At 44.1% G+C, this 17,589-nt stretch overlaps 2 long non-coding RNA genes across 2 annotated transcripts in view; one reads left to right on the top strand and one right to left on the bottom strand.

Annotated features, from left to right (window-relative positions):
• The window catches only part of LOC103098866 (uncharacterized), a 14,351-nt gene extending 11,397 nt beyond the window's left edge, over nt 1–2,954 (bottom strand). Inside the window, exon 1 of the long non-coding RNA XR_469350.3 lies at nt 2,770–2,954. This is a non-coding gene — a long non-coding RNA (uncharacterized LOC103098866). The remainder of the gene's footprint in view (nt 1–2,769) is intronic.
• Nucleotides 2,839–17,589, top strand: LOC103098638 (uncharacterized). The gene is made up of 3 exons (XR_469347.2): nt 2,839–3,026; nt 14,834–15,043; nt 17,421–17,589. It is a non-coding gene; the product is annotated as an uncharacterized LOC103098638 (long non-coding RNA).

Genomic DNA, 17,589 nt, shown 5'->3' with positions numbered 1-17,589 from the left:
ACAGGACAAAAGACAAATTCCTATTTGGCATTGAAAACCTTCTAGGGTCTGCCTTCACTCTATCTTTCAAGGATGTTGACACAGAATTCCCCACCACACACCCTACATTCTAACCTAATTTGATCACTTACTGTATATGGCATTCAATCTCCCATCTCTGTTACCTTATCCAGACTGGCCCTGCCCTCAGTTGGAATAATCACCCTCCCTCACTAGTACTTCTGGGAATCCTAAGCTCTCTTCAAGCCTCCATTCAAGTGCCAACTCCTAAAAGAGGTCTCCTCTTATTCTTCCTTCTGCCAACATTTTGTATTATTTTGTACAACTATATCCATGCTAGTGCAAATAATGAATCCCCTGAAGAGGTCACATTATTTGAATTCACACTTGTTTAGTCCTTTCAGTTGTATCCTACTCTTCATTGAACCCATTTGGAGTTTTCTTGGCAAGATACTAGAGTGATTTGATATTTCCTTCTCCTGCTCATAACTGAATCAAATAGGATTAGATGGCCTGCCCAGGGTCACACAATTAGTGTCCAAGGCTAGATTTGAACTCAGATCTTCCTAGTGCTCTATTCACTGTGCCACCTAGATGCCCTCAAATTAATAATATTTGAAGTCATAATTATATAAATATAGTCATTGGTTTCATCCCTATGGGAATATGCCACAGGGACTCAAATAATGCAACTTATAACAACAACATCTACAACATCTACAACAACAACAACAACAACAACTATTACTACTATTACTACTGGCTAACATTTATTTAGTACTTACTATATGCCAGATGCTGTGCTAAGCACTTTCCTTTCCTTATGTGTTTCTATTGGATGTGGATAGTGTTCTTTCTCATAAGTCCCTCAGGATTGTCCTGGATCATTGTATTGCTACTAGTAACAAAGCTGATTGCATTTGATCTTTTCACAATGTTTCAGTTTCTGTGTACAATGTTCTCCTGGTTCTGCTCATTTCAGCTTGCATCAATTCATGTAAGTCTTTCTAGTTCTTATAGAAGTTAAGCAGTTCATTATTCCTTTGAGCACAATTGTATTCCATCACAAACAGATACCACAATTTGTTCAACCATTCCCCAATCGAGTGACACCCCTCTCATTTTCCAATTTTTTGCCACCACAAAAAATGTGGCAAGGAATATTTTTGTACAACCATTTTTATTATCTCTTTACCCCAAGGAATTCTAGAGGAGGGCTGAGTATCTGGAGGGATGCAAGCATTATGACATGCATGGTTCTGGTCTCTCTTCATAGAGATACAGGTGGAGAGATAAAGTCTTTGGAAGCAAAAGATGTTCTTTGCACTGATTAGGGCAAAATGCTCAAGTCGTAGCTAGAAATCCAACTTACATTAGTATACACACACCATATGTTCAGAGATTTAGAGCTGGAAGGGAGTTTAGCAAGCATCTATTCCAATCCTCTTCATTTTACAGATGAGGAAACTATGTGCACTTGCTCAGGGATGTGTGAATGCATATAGTCTAGAATGAAGAGGGGCTCTAAGGCAATCCAAGAATCAAGAACCAGGGAGCTAACGCTCAAAGAACCAAGGAATGGGCCAAGAACAAGAGGAGATGGGGAGGGGTGATACTCACACTATCTGGACCCCTGGGTAAATGAATCAGGATTTTCATGCATTTACAGCCCCAGAACTACAAAAAGGGCTGGATATCATGGAAGTCAATTACCAGTTGCAGAAATTGGGGAAAATAGATTGATGCCTCAGTATGTGATCCCCTAAGAAGGTCTATCAGGTGTGTGAATACTCGGGGACCATCTGCTGGCCCTGAAATATCATTTGAGGATATTGGGTGGAGCACTGCCAACATCTGCCTTTACTTCCATCAAGTTAACAAATGAGCAAGTGATGAAGCCAAAGGTGCCTACTCAAAGTACTATTGCCCTTCTGTTGCCTCCCTAAGGACCTGAAATCAGAGCATGGGGGAAATGGGAGGAGAGTTAGAAATAAGATTCACAGCTATATACAGGTGAGGGTCACAGTCATCATTCTAGGGTCTACAAATAACTGGCTGTGTAGCTTTTGACAAGTTATTCCTCCTCTCTAGACATTTCTCAGTTTCCTCAGCTATGAAATGGGGCTAATAATTCTTTGCCTCTGCCTTCTTCATAGTGTTGGGGGTGGCTAGGTGGTGAAGTAGATTGAGTACCGGGCCAGGAGTTAGAAAGATTCATCTCCCTGAGCTCAAATCCAATCTCAGATACTTACTAGCTATATGACCCTGGGTGTATCATTTAACCCCTTCTGCCTCAGTTTCCTTGTCTGTTAAATAACCTGGAGAAGGAAATGGCAAACTATTCTACTTTCTTTGCCAACAAAACCCCAAATAGGTCATGAAGAATCAGATATGACTAAACAACATCTTGTAATGTTATTAGGATGATCTAGTGGAATTATAGATAATAAAATGTTTTCTAAACTGTAAAATGCTACAAAAATATAGGTCATTTGCAGAGGTGGGGAGGCTTGGGGGGATGGAATATTGTATTATTATCAGATCTGGTTGACATGTTGGTTGGTTTTCCTGAAAACTTGCTTTTTTCCCCTTTGTTATAAGGAATTACCCACTGGCTAAGAGAGGGGGGAGGATATTTTTAGAAATGAAAGTAATATTAAATTTCTTTAAATCACTAACATTTAACAAATAGTAAAAATAAAGGTAAAGTGTTCTTATTCTTATTCTTTGGCCCTGAAGGCACTGCCAAGGAGACCCAAGCTGACACACCAAGTTCTTAAGCCAGGAATTAAGCTGTAGAAAAGCCTGGGAGTGAGCTGGAGCGCCTAATTTGGTCCTCCTCAGCAAAAAAAGTCTCTCCATGAAGATGGTCTTCTCCATACCAGAAATGACTCCCTTCCCCTAGATTTCCCTGTGGACAATGATTGTGACCTCATCTCAGGTGTAACACATTGGAAAAGAGATGGAATACCATCCACTGCCTGGGCAGGGACATTTGATCAAGGCTCCCTGGGGCTTCATCCCTGGTGACTATGATTGTTAATCTGGGCAGAGGTATCAAATAGATATGGGCCCAGACATAGGCAGGATTAGAGAAAGGCTAGGGATAGGGGACCCTGGGTGAGAGAGAAAGAGGAGGGAGGGAAAGAGGAAGGGAGGAAGGGGGATTGAGGGACAGAGAGAGAGAGAGAGAGAGAGAGAGAGAGAGAGAGAGAGAGAGAGAGAGAGAGAGAGAGAGAGAGAGAGAAAGAGAGAAAGAATCTACCCACCCACTTATCTATGACACAGTTTATGTGTCTGAAGCAGGATTTGAACTCAAGTAATTCAGTCTGACTCCAAGCTCAGTATTATCCACTGGGCTATCTAGCTGTGATGATGGTGTACCCCCCAAATCATATGCCATCCATTGGCATATGATCTATGTCTAATCTAGTCTAAAACCCAGTGGATTAAAAGGTAAAGGAGAGTCTGCATTTAGGAGTGAGAAAACAAGGCAAGAAGGAGGAGACGGTGGAATGGGGAGAGCCCTGTAAGGTCCCTGCACTCCTGTGAGAGGCTAGTGCTCTTGTTGGGAGATGGGGAAGAGAGGGAAGGGAAGGCAATATTCTACCTGACTTCAGGGGATATAAGACATAGGAGGAACTAGGCAAGAAGCCAGAACCATCAGGGGGCCAAGGGAAGAAGGGGTTGTGTTTGGGCAGCTGGCCAGGGGACCCTGGGCAAGAGGATCTCCAAGGGAGACAGGTCTCTCAAGCTGGGCCCAGCCCAAGGCTGCTTCCCAGGTCTTAAGCAACTTCATTCTGCCTGAGTCCTGGCAGGAAGGAGACTTTAGCTTATTCAGGATGGAGTGAGGAGCTGTCAGGGCCTCACTCTGAGGAGACCAGTAATTATCTTCACTCCAGGAGCTGATAATGATGATAATCCCCTACACTTGTACAGCCTTAGCCTTGATGGGCAAAGTGTGAGCATCTTCCCTGGGCAGACAGGGATGGGCGGGGCCCTCCCAGCTCACACTTTCCACCACAGAGCCAGGGGGACCTGCTGCAAATACCTCCCAATCTCCCTGGGTTTCTCTGCCAGCTTCATGGAAGGGGGTAGCTCACAGACACAGCTAGCCCCTGCCAAGGATCCAGCCCAGGGCCCCACTGCTGACCTGAACTTCCTAGGGATGTCAGTACTTCCAGGGGACCATACTCCCCACCTTACGGATCTCTTCTAATTTCCAAACTCCCCTGATGGGTAAGCCCCAACAGGAAGACCTGAGCCCCCTGGATCAGCTTAGCCCTTGAGTCTACACAGCTTTCTGGGTTTATTCATTCATCTGATGCATCCCATCCAGAACAACCTCACCTTCCTCTCAGATCATGGTTTCCATTTGGGGCATTCTTTCATTCTCATTCTCATTCTCTCTCTATCTCTCTCCTCTGTCTCTGTCTCTTTCTGTTTTTCTGTCTCTGTCTGTCTGTCTGTCTCTCTTTCTCTGTCTCCCCCTTCCCAACTCAGCCACCTTGGATTTATACAAAGCTATGTATTTACAATGGAAAAAGGAATGTCAGTCCAGAATCAGTCTACCATAAGAATGGCAAAAACTGCCATTTACACAGCCCTTTAAGGTTTGCAAAGTACTTTATGATCATTATCTCATTCGATCCTCATGATAACTCTGGGATAGGTGTCATTATTACCCTCAATTTACAGATGGGAATACTGAGGCAGAGATTTGCCCATCATTACACAATTGGTGAATTATCTGAGGTTGGATTTGAACTCTGGTCTGTCTTCCTGATTCCAGGTCCATTGTTCAATCTTTAGCACCACCTAGCTGATTGTTAGAAGCTTATATAAAAGATTCCATCCAGTCCAGGTTTAATGATAACCAAGCTTTGTAATCTAATCTTTTACTTAAGTTCCCTGGCTCAAGTTTCCCTTGGCCTCAATCAAGATTTGCTTTAGTCTGTCCTCCGAAGTTTCCTAACTGTCTTACTGGGGCAAGTTCCTTAACTCCAATGCCTTGACTTCTAAGACCTTTCTAGCTTCTGAATCCATGATCCAATGGTGGAAAACAAGTTTAGAGATTTGCCTAGTATTGATTCTAAAACAGAAAGCAAGGGTTTTTCTTTTAAACAATGTAGTTTAGGTTCCATCTTCTGCATGAAACTTTCCTTATCTCCCATGCCCTCAAACTACTTTTCTGATATTTGTATTGGTTCACTTTCTATTTATGCTGCAAATATTTTGATATAATCTGGTATCTTCCCATTAGAATTTAATCTCACTGCAAATAGGGATTGTTTCATGATTTGTACCTCGACCCCCAGTACAGCGAGCCCAGTGCCTGACTCATCGTAGTCCAGTCCTTAATAAATACTTGTTGATTGGTTAATCTAAAAGTATCTCTTCGCTGGGCCATAGCATACGGCTTGCCTGCCCCACCCCCAAAGGGCAGTGTGGCTTATTGGTAAAAGCAATGGATTTTGAGTTAGGAGACCTGGGTTTGAATCCTGGCTTAGATACTAGCTGGCCACCTGATCTTGGTGAGTTCTTTCTTCTTTTGAGGCTTTCATATCCTCATTTATAAAAGTGGATTATCCTCAGTATCCCTCTAGCTCAAAATGCTAAGACTCCTGATCCTGCTTGGCAAGAGCATTGGCTTCAGTCAGAGGACTGGGGTTCAAATTTCACCTCTGATACTTATTGCCTGTTTGACCACAGGCAAGACACTCATCCATCCTGGGCCTCAGTTTCTTCATCTGTAAAATGAGAGGATTGGAATAGATACCCTGTGAGGTCCCTTCTAGCTCTAGAACTATGATTCTATGGTCAAGAACAACATTTCTTTCCTCCACCCAGAATAGCCCAGTTCTGATTGGGGGTTCTTTTCTTGGGGCATTTTGGATCAAGTGCTTCAAGTCTAGCTCACTCAGACAACTGAGGAGTTTTCTGCCCTCAATTCTTTTCCAGACTCCCAGTATGATTTTTGAGTAATCCCTGGCCTCTTTAGAGATGCTGGAGCCCTGAAGGCTAGGCAGCATGCATGGAGCCTGAAAATGGCCTTTTAAGGAGCAACATGGTACTAGTCTTGAGATGTCAGGACAAGTGCCGAGTCTGGTGGCTTCACCTTTGCCAAGCTATAGTGTGTGGGAGGACTAGGATAATGGCAGTGGTAAATTCCACCTTCTACTACTAAAACGGGGGTAATGTTTGCATCTACCTCAAAGGGTAGTTATGAAAGACAAAGAAGTGAAATAACATGCCCGTAGTGCTTTGTGAACTTTAAAGCACTCTATAAATTCTAGCTATTATTATTATTTTATGTACATGATATCCCAGTACATAAGGTTCTATCTCCTACCTCCATTCTCCTTCTCTTCCATGCCTAGAACATACTATCTCCTCACCATCACTTCTTAGATTCCTTAACTTTCTTCAAGCCTCCTCAAAGAGATCTCTCAGGATTTCCCCAATAGCTAGTATTCCCACCCCTTCAAATTACTTTATATCTATTTTAAATTTATTTAACCTGTGTACATATTGTTTCTCCACCCTTGTCTCCCTGCCTCCTAGTAGATATAAATTCCTTCGAAACAAATTGACATCATTTTTTGTCTTTGTGTCCCCAGCCTAATTCAGCACCTTGCACACAGTAGGCAAAATACTTGCATTAGATTAATAAGAATACTAGTTTTTATTTATGCAGCACTTTAAGGTAATTTACATGGAATATTCCTTACAATAGTTCTGTGAGACATGGAGCCTATTATTCCCACTTTACAGATAACAAAACTGAGTCTTAGAGAAGTTCTTACTTGCCCATGTTCACACAGTTAGGAAGTGTCTAAGAACTTCTTGACCATCTTCTACCACAGGGGCTTGATCAGTTTCCAAAATAGCTGGTCAAGCACCATCACAGGCTGAGTTATCTGGAAAGCCTGAGGGCTTAATCTAAGCCTCAAAAGCATGTCTTTCCAGGTCCCTGGGTCTCCTAGGGATATTGTCCCCAAATCTTCTCATAGGTCTATTTTCTAACCAACAGAAGAATTGTCGGAGGGATAGAGGGGAAGCCATGGGCTTAGTGTAACCACAGACAAATCCACTCCCTCCAAGGTATGGAGGGAAAAGTCCTAGATATGAAATTAGAAAGCCCTTGGTTGGAATTCTTGACCCTACAACATTATCATGTGACCATGGGCAAGTATGGTCCTTTTCTGAATGTTTTCTGAGCCTCAGTTTTTTTTTTTAATCTATAAAAAGGGATAGTTCTTCTATTCCCCACACCCGTGGTAGTTGTGAGAACAATATTTGTAAACCTTACAACATTTGTAAATGGGAGATATTTTCTTCAGGGACCCAGCTAGGATGAGGTGGCCAGATCTCCGTCCCAAAGCACCAAGATTTAGAAGTGCTAATACCTATTAATTCATTAAGCAAAGTAAAGACAACTGAGCTTAGCATCTAGTTTTATTTATTCTTTGAGAATCTGGACTTGGGTTTTTGGATGCTCATGAGATGGACAACTCATCTTGAATTTGTTGTAGAGAATTCTCTGGGGCAGTGAGGGGGTAAGTAATTTGCCTATTGTCTTGCCGTCAGTTGATATCAGAGGGCAGTTTCAAACCGAGATCTTGACTAAGGCCAGCCCTCTATCCACATACCATCAGTAATTGTTCCAAACAAGAAGCTTCCAGATGGGACAATATTTCTCCCTAGCAATCACACTTCAAGGGAGCTCCTTTACAGCATTGCTCCACCATATTCTTCCATGTGGTATCCTTCCCTGTAACAGGGGGTAGTGTTCCAAGCTCTCTCCTGGCCAAATGAATTTGTCTAAAAAAAAAAAAACTAATCAGATGCCATATTTCATAGTGCTTGCCCCCACACAAAACTCTCTGGCTATGTTTCTTACGGTTGCCATCTTTATCATCATCCTCAACAAATAGGAGCGAGGTTCTGGCAACATTCAGCCAAATCTGACTTGGTGAGCTTCATTGATTCCTTCCCCTCCAATTTCTGGACTCTCCTCTTTTTTATGGATAAGGAAACCAAAGGTCACAGAGAACTGACTTGGCCCCCCAAATAACCCAGGAGACCTTGCTGGATGCTGTGGGCAGATAGAATAGAATACATAATCCTTGACCTCATGAGAGTCACCATTTAGCTTGGTCAATATAATACAATGACAATTGGACAGCTGTGACAAATGCCATAGGAACGGCAAAGAGTGTTGTAAGGGAAGGACCAGATTGCTTCTGGTTGGGGGAAGAATCAGAAAGGACTGCATGGAGCAGGTGACACCTAAGGTAGGTCTTAAAATTTAGGTAGGACATAAAGAAGGAAAAGTGGGGGGAGCAAAGAGCAGGCCAAGCAAGAGGGCACAGAGTGAGCCAAAATGAAGAGAACAGGAAGCCTAGGTTGGAAAGAGCTGGTGGAAGGCTTTGAAGGCCAGGTTAAGGATGGCATTTTGTAATTTATCATGTTGGCAAGGAGGTATCATGGAGGAGTTTTTAAGTGGGTGAATGACATGAACAGAACTGCACATTAGAAAGACTATATGGGCAGTTATGCGCCAATAGATTGGAGAAAGGGGAGACTAGGAGGTCATTTAGAAAGTTGTTGCTTAGTCCAAGTGGGAGATATTGGCTGGGATGGCAGCAGTGTTAGTGGAGAGGTTTGTGAGAGAAATGATTTCCCAGGAAGGGATGCCTTAGTCCTACTGGTGATGAGAGTGGGCTACTCATTGGTACAATGAGAGATTTGGGCCAGATGATCTGTCTCTAAGATCCCCTCTGGTTCTGCATCCTAAAATCTAGTAATTCTTTCAGGACACTGACCATGGGCCAGGCAGATCCCCAAGACCAATCAGAGTAAAATTGATAAGCCCTAAAACCAGCAGGTCTCGATAAAATCCCCCCACTCCTGCCCTCCCCATCAGTTTCTCCTTCGCCCACCCATAACCATCACCACCTGATTTCTTTTCAGCTCAGTTTGAGTTCAGTACTAATTGGCTCAGCCACTGAGCCTCCCTCTCCTTAGAGAGATGATGAGTTTTGCAGCAACTTGGGTGAGCTCCCCATCCTAGACCTACCCACAGGCCCAGCACAGGGCAGTGGAACTGAACTAGCATAGGAGGAGGGAACAGCCCACAGGCTGACAGGCTGGCCTTCCTCCCAACAGCACCACCAAAGGCCAGTGGGCCACTGAGGGCTCCTGATGGCACCAGTACCCAGCTCAGGCCTTGTTAGAGGAAGGCTGGCTGGGTTGGCCCTGGGTGGTTTTTGCTTGATATTTTTATTATTATTTTTGCCTCATGAAAAAGTTTTAATATACACAGTAAATTAAGCTGGGGGAAGAAAAAATGGAGGGGGGTGCTTTTCATCTTTAATCTATTTACTTCTGAATATTTAACGTACGATTCTGGCACCAATCACCAGATTTAACTGGAAAATTACTCACTAATCTGTTTGCTTATTTGGAATAATTGGGTCGGCTGCCAGGGAAGAGGATTTCCTACCCTGTTTAATATCTCAGTTAGTAGTCCAATTTCAGCTCCCTGGCATAATTACTCTGACAGAGCTGTAGCCACGGGGCCTGGGAGTGGGACAGCTTTTTAAACCGTAAATTACCGAGGATTAGCATTTATGAATTTTAAATCAGGACTCGGGTAGGAGAGCTAAAGCTGCTTAGAGCTTGGGAACCCACAGCCTTCCCTGGCCAGGGCTGCTGTAACCCTTCCCTTCCCAGGACTGGGCCTCATGGGGGACACTGGGGCCAATCCCAAGCCAGAAGGAGAGTCTCCATGGGTGCCAAACATCCATGCGAGTCCAGAGCTGGCAGAAACCTTAGAACCTCTACATGTTTGGTTGTCACTCCCTGGGCTCCAGTTCTTTGTATGTATAATGGGAGGGTGGGATTGGGTGATCTCTAAGGTCTTTCCAGTTCTAAATCCATGATCTTATGGTGGAGAGCAAGCCTAGAATGTCAGATCCAGAAGAAATCTTAGAACATAGAGCAAATCAGAGCTGGAAGTGACTTTAGAGCAAGGATTCTTCAACTTTTCTGTGTCATGGGTCCCTTAAAGCCTATGAAACCCTTCTAAGAATCATGGTTTTTAAACAAGTGAATCAAATGAGGGAAGACACTTGCCCAAGGTCACACAGCAAGTTAATGACCAAACCAGGACTGTGTACTTTGGGTCTTGGGGTCCACATGAGCTTCAGAGCACTTCAATACACTCTAGAAAGAATTCTATCATCTCTTGGTGAAGGTGGCATTGCTTGGAGCCTCCCAGGGACCTTTTGTCACCAAATTTGTTAATTGATTTCAAGCTCAAGTCTCCTGTCTCCCAATCCCATGCTCTTTCCATCTTCTTCCTTCACACAGGTCAAACCTGACAACACCTGACTCTTTGTAAGACTCCCTAGAGAAGGTAGCTAGATGTTCAGTGTATTGAGAGCCAGACCAAGAGACGGGAGGAGAGGGGAGTCTTGGGTTCAAATCTGAACCCCGGGAGACTACATCTCCCAGGATTCTATCTCAACTTCCTCAGACACCTCCCAAACACACACCGCAGACACTTCCTAGTTGTGTGACCCTGGGCAAGTCACTTAACTCCCATTGCATAGCCTTTACCACTCTTCTGCCTTGGAACCAATACACAGCATTGATTCTAAAATGGAAGGTAAAGGTTTAAAAAAAATTAAAGTTATCACTGCATGCACCATTGTGGTGTTTACCTTTATAATCAACAACCTTTTTCTTTCAGTCTTCCTTGGGACCGGAAAGACTCATCTCTGGACTCTCTCCAGGGTCATCTTCCTTACCTGCTACATTGCCACTCCCCTGGGGGAGGTCTTCCTTTCCTGTTGGCAATTCCCATTCTGGGCCCACCATTAGAAAGCCATACTTCACTTCATTCACTCCTGGACTCCTTCTCACCTGTCCCTTTGTGCCCAGCAAGTGTCCTCCCATTCCCTCTCCTCTTTTCAGATTTCCTTTAGAAATAACTCTCCCCTATTAGATGTAAACTCCTTGAGGGTAGAGACTGCCTCCTTTGTCTATATGTGTCCCCAGAGCTTTGCACAGAACCTGGCACATAGCAAGCGCTTAATAAATATATCTTCTCCAGCCTCTCATTAGGTGTTTCCAATATGGTGCTGAAGGATAGCTGTGATGCCCTGCCTCATGGCTGTGACTGTTTGGCTGCCCTCAGCCTTCTTTCTTCCTGGCCAAGTCCCCTTTTCCCCTTGGTCATTGTTCTTGGAATGAAAGTGGGGGTTCCCATGATCCTTTGAAACCATCGAGCCCAACTCTGGAATCCTGACTTTAGTGAAAGATGGTTAATTGCATAATGTTAAGGACTATGGGAGTCTGGTCTCCAGCCCCACCACTTCCCTCTGGCTAATAAGGCCAAGTACTTACCCTCCGTATAGACCCCCTAGGACTGAGTACTCTGGATCTTTGAATCCAGGTGGGCTTCAGAGAACCTCAATCTATTCTTTTTTTTTAACCCTTATCTTTCATCTTAGAATCAATAACCAGGTGTTGGTTCCAAGGCAGAAGAGTGGTAAGGGCTATGCAATGGGAGTTAAGTGACTTGCCCAGGGTCACACAACTAGGAAGTATCTGAGGTGTGTGTTGTGGGAGGTGTCTGAGGAATGTGAGGTACAGTCCTGGGAGATGTAGTCTCCCAGGGTTCAGAACATTCTAAAATGCACATTGGTCAGATTTGAACCTAGGACCTCCTGTTTCTAGACCTGGCTCTCTATCCACTGAACCACCCAACTTTCTCCCTACCTCAATCTATTCTAAGGAGAATTCTAACATCTCTTGGTTAAGGTGGCATTACCTTGGGCCTTCCAGGGATCTTTTGTCAATATTGAAGTGGATTTTATGATAGCTGATCATCCTCATGTGTCGCCTCTTCTCATACCTGGTTTTCAATTTTCTTCTCTTAAAATCTGATCCCTCCAGGGCCCTTTGGGAAGCCAAAGGAACATTCCGTGTTAAAGGTACACAGGCTTGTAAGATTTAAATTCAGAAGCCAGAAATAATTTAGTTCAATCTGCTCATTGTACAGATGAAATGACTGAGGACTAGAGAGATGAAGGACTAGTCCAAGGTCATACAGCTAGTTAGAACCAGAGCTAGGATTCACATCAATTTTCCTGGTCCCTAGCACCATGTTCTTTCTATTGATCTTAGACTTGTTTTGGAATGTGAATATTCTGATGTCAATTCTAAGTCTCTTCTCATCACATTATAAAAAAGAATTCTTGACTGGCAGCCAGGAGATCTGAGATCTAGCCCTGAGTCTGCCACCCACTCCTGTGGGGATCCATGGCAAGTCTCTTCCCCCATGGAAAATGAGTCAGCATGAGGTTCCTTCTAGCCACAACCTGCTCTGAGTATTTTTGAGTATAATTCTAGATGGAATGCAATTCATTTATTTGTCTAAAAACATTTATTAAATACCTACCAGATGCAAAACATCATGGTGGACACTTAGGGAGATAGAAGGTTTGAATTAAATACAGTCCTTCTTCTGGTCATGGAGGCAGTTAGATTAGACTACTGAACCTGGAGTTAGGAAGACCTGAGTTCAAATCCACCCTCAGATATTTACTGGCTGTGTGATTCCAGGTGAGTCACTTAACTTCTTTCTGCCTCAAGTTCTTCAACTGTGAAATATTTTAAGTTAAAAAAAAATGATGGTACCTTCCTGACAAGTTTGTTATGAGGATCAAGTAAGAACAATATATGTAAAAGGTCTTAGCACAGTGCTTGTAGGTGCTTAATAAATGTTTGTTCCCTCTCCCCTTATAGTCTAATAAGATAATCTGGTTTTGAGTGGGAATGGACCTTAGAGATGCCTTGTTTTACAGGTGGTCAAACTGAGGTCCAAAGTGGTTAACTGCTTCAGGTAGGATTTGAATTCAGGTCTTTTTGACTCCAAGTCCAGCACTATCTTCTACAGCAGAGATGTCAGCTATGTGGCCTATAGTTTACATAGGGTCTCTAATGTCTTGTTTTTTAAACTCTTACCTTCCATCTTAATATCTATACTATGTATTGGTTCCAAGGCAGAAGTGCAGTAAGGGCTGGGCAATAGGAGTCAAGAGACTTGTCTAAGGTCACACATAGAGTTAGGATGGGTTTGAGGCCAAGTTTGAACCCAAGACCTCCTGTCTCTTGGCCTGACTCTCAATCCATTGAGCTCCCTAGCTGCCCCTGGCCCGTAACACTCTTGAGGTTGGTCTCAACCATCTTAAAATGTAGTTCCTATCTGATTTTAATGTGTTGATGTAGTTATTAAAAAAGAAATAGATAGATGTGTGGTTTTGTAAGCCATTATGTAGTCCGCAGGGATCTTTTAGTAGAGTGTATATACTATTCCTATCTGAGTTTGACACCTCTGTGCTGGACCAGACTCATTCAAAGAAACACAGAGAACAAAATTCAGAGAAAGCTTTTCCTATCCCTTTTACTCTAGATCCAGTGCTCTGCCCATCACTCTATGTTGGTGTTATTCTATAGAGAAACTCCATAGTAAAAGATTAGAACTCGCTGTTGCTCAGTCTTTTTTTTTCAGTCGTGTCAGACTTGTCATGACCCCTTTTGAGGTTTTCTTGGCAAAGATACTGGGGTGGTTTAACATTTCCTTCTGCAGTTTATTTTACAGATGAAGAAACTGAGGCAAACAGGGTTAAGTGACTCGCTCAAGGTCACACAGCTAGTGTTTGAGGCCAGATTTGAACTCAAGAAGATGTATTTCTGACTCCACGTCTTGGACTTTATCTACTGTGCCACTCAGCTGCAAGGACCTTAAAAATCATGTAGGTCAACTCCCTAATTTTATGCATGATAAAGCCTGAGGCCCACAGAAAACCAGTGACTTGCCCAAGGATACACATAAATAGTATAGTTTATTTATTTATTTATTTATTTATTTCCCAGGGACTGCAGAGTGGCTAATTTGTTGTTATTTCCTTTTTCTTAGCCTAAGCTCTGCCTAGTTGGCCCACTGTAAGCGTGTGCATATCCACATGCTCTCTTTTACTCTCTCACTCTGTCTCTGTCTTTCTCTCTCTCTCTCTGTCTGACTGTGTGTCTGTCTCTGCCTCTGTCTCTCTCTGCCTTTCCCTCTCTGTCTCTGTGTCTGTCTCTCCCTGTCTGTCTCTCTCTGTATGTCTGTCTCTGACTGTCTCTATCTTTGACTCTGTCTCTGTCTGTCTCTGTCTCTGTCTCTGTCTCTCTGTCTCTTCCTCCACTTCCCCCAGTACATAGTAATCAGTGGGCAGGAAAATGGCAGAGATAAGTTGGTGCTCTCCTGTTCATTCCTCTTCTTTTCCCAACACAATGTCCTGGGTACTTAAAAGTCATGTAGCCCTAATTTTACACATAGTGAAACCTGAGGCCCAGAGAAAACCAGTGACTTGCCCAAGGAAACACCTACAGAAGGAGCAGAATTGACATGTGAGCTCCAATGCTTTGATGCCCAAGCTAGGGCTTTCCCCAGGGAACCATTCTTCCTCCTAGTAGCATCGATGTGTCATTCTGAGCCCAGCACAGTGGGCAAGACCTTCACTCCCCTTGTCAAACAGGACCAGGGGGGTCCCATGATGCTCACATGATCAGCGATTTGTGGCTCTAATCCCTGATATGGAGAGGGATTTGTTTAGATTTGTAGGGCCCTCGTGAAAGGAAGGTTACAAATCATACCACAACTGGCATGGAAGTACCGCCTTGCCTCCTGGGTCCATCTGAGGATGCCTCTAGTCATCCTTATTTTCCATTTTCCCTTTTAAAAAATGACCTCAGTCCTGCTTTTGTTTTACAGATCAATACATGGGAAAACAGAAAAACAACCCCCAAACTGAATGACCGAGCCTTCCCTCCCAGCCACACTCCCTACTTCAGAGCTGCTCTGGGCACATACTCAGGGCTGCTCTGGGGCCGTTGCCCTCTCCTGACATTTGGAGAGAGGAGCTGGGAAGAAGAAGGAGGGGATAAGGAAATGAATGCTGCCAGAAGGGCTGCCCCAATCTGTGTAAGTCAGGCTAAAGAAAAACTCAAATTCCCAATAGCCTCGGCAAGATTCCTCGGCTGTCCTCTAGTGACTCAGAGACGATGGTTGATGGATGGGAAGCGCCTGCTTTCCCGAGTTCTTGCTGTGTTTTGTGATAACTCATTATATTTCTTTCTTTATAAATAGCCCCATTAGCGCCCCAGAATCGAGCAGACTCATAAAGCTGCGACTGGCCCCCTCCCGCTGGGAGGCCAGATCCCATGAATTACCTGAGAACCCATTCTGGGGAGCAGCAGGCAGGTGGGTGCCTCAGTGGACATACCATAGCAGGAAGAGAAAATCCTGGGAAACTTAAAAAATGAAAACAAAAAAACAAATAACTGAAGATTAGAAAAAAGGGCAAACCTCAGGTTGGCTTTATTTAAAGGGAATTAGCCATGCCTAAGTCAAATCTTTTCTCGTTGGCACCCCTCAGCTGGTTGGTGAGAAATAGGAAGGCTCTGATTTGGAGTTAAACTTTACCCCCCCTTTAAACCATTTATAGAAAGCTGATAAAAACAGAAGGGACCCCCTGCCACTACTCCCCTCCCTGGGCCCACCATCTCAGTGGCCTTCCTAAACCCCAGGATATTCTGAAATTGGATGTCACTCTTAGTCAGATGATTCTGAACAAGACAGCCATAATCCCCTCTGTTAGGGAGAATGTTTATTTTTGTCTGAAGAACTTCAAAGGGCCCCATGACAGATAATCAAAATCAAAATTAGCATTCCAATGAGGATCTTTGGGGGAAAAAAGGAAAAAAAATCATTCTTCTAGTTCTGCCAGGGACAGCAACCATTTGGTCCCGAGCTTGGTAGGAGGTGGAGGTGACTTTAATTTGTTCTGACTGGTGAGATCTTTTGGCACCAGCCCTAAGCGTTTGCCACTGTTCGCCTTCCCAGCCCTCAAAGCCCCCCTTGCCCACCACTGATACACACGTGAACAAACCCTCCTCACCAAAACAATAGAGGCTCTGGGCCCCAGGAATCTACCCTTTTCTCAGAACAACAACATTTGGGCTAAAATGAACTCTGGAATATGGACGGAACACAGAATTTAGGATGCCAGACCTGTCTTTAGAACAAAGAACATAGAAAGTGAGAGCTAGAAGAGAGCACAGACTACAGAACATAGAGTATCCGCTCTTGCTGGGAGTGGGGTGGTGGCTTGGAGTATTGGAATGTGGATTTGGGAGCTCATCAATATGGGTATTCTCTCCATCCTGTGCCCCTTGTGCCCAGGTTCCTCCATGGAGAATCTATTCAACATACAGGAAACCTTCCATTAGGTCTGGTTGGTTTCATGGATCCTGGCACATTACATGGGCTGTCCATCTGTATTCTTTCCTTCTCCCATCATTCCCTCATCTCTTTTCTAATAATTCATTTCCTCATCAATATCCTTTATGCTATTTGTTGTACATGAACCCTGAGCCGGAGGGTTCAAATAAAAAAGCCATTTAATAAACACATATTCATATACTCCAGGGTAAAAGCAGTTCAAAGGAAGATAAAAATGAGTAAAAGCCATTGGCAAGGTCGAAAACAATGAATGAACAAATTCTCTGAGGTCTCAAAAGCTCCCTGCCTGAATCTTCGAGATGACTTTCTGGCCTTCTTGCCCACAAGGGCCCACGGTTGGCTCCCAGATCAATCTGCCTGGGGGCAAAGTTATCTCAAATTATCCCAGGTCTATTCTTTACTCACAACAGTTTCAGGTTTTGATGTAGAAATGTGAACAAGATCTCAAGCCTCCCAGGTCCACCAGTAATCTGACCCACAACACCATGCATCATTGGGTCAGCCACAGTCTTGATCAGTGATAGTGAACCTATGGCATGGATACCAAAGATGGTATGCAGAGTACTCTGTGGGCACTCAGCCACCCTCCCCCTAACCCCCCAAGTTCATTACTAGAAAGACAGAGGCCTCGGGCAGAGCTGCTTCCTTCCCTCTCTCCATTGTGCCTGATGACTTTTTCACATCATCTGCCTCTCTGCCCAGCAGCCCAATGGGACTGCACAGTAGGTAAGGTTGGTAGCTCATAGGCAGCAGAGCTGGAGGGGAGCAGAAGGCTTGGGCCACTCTCCTCCCCCTCTCTACACTTCCTGAGGACATTCTTCACTTCATCCACCCCTTCACCCAGCAGCCCAAAGGGAGTGCTTCTTCCCTCCTCTGTGTGGGGCAAGGGCAAGGGCAGGGGGGGTGGGGAGGTACAGGGCATGCCATCTCTTGGGGGGGCTGGAACGGCACTCGGTCTGGAGGTGGAGCCTGGATCTCCACCTCTAAAAGGTTCACCATCACTGCTCTAGATTCTTTGGACATTGTCATATTCCATCCTTTTTAATTCTATTTCTAGGATCTATGACCACTGTGGGATGCCCAGACTATGGCATTTAGACCTATGATGGCCCAAGTGATGCTGAGGTCACTTAGGACCCTGGAAGCCTCAACCTAGGGAAGAAGGAACTTCTATAGATTACATTCAATTGAATAAATAATTTCAGTAAACTCTGTCAGAGCTGGAA

This window comes from Monodelphis domestica, chromosome 6, assembly GCF_027887165.1.
Source record: "Monodelphis domestica isolate mMonDom1 chromosome 6, mMonDom1.pri, whole genome shotgun sequence".
NCBI lineage: Eukaryota > Metazoa > Chordata > Mammalia > Didelphimorphia > Didelphidae > Monodelphis > Monodelphis domestica.
The sequence above is the reverse complement of the archived record's forward strand: the minus strand, read 5'-3'. Positions and strand labels throughout refer to the sequence as shown.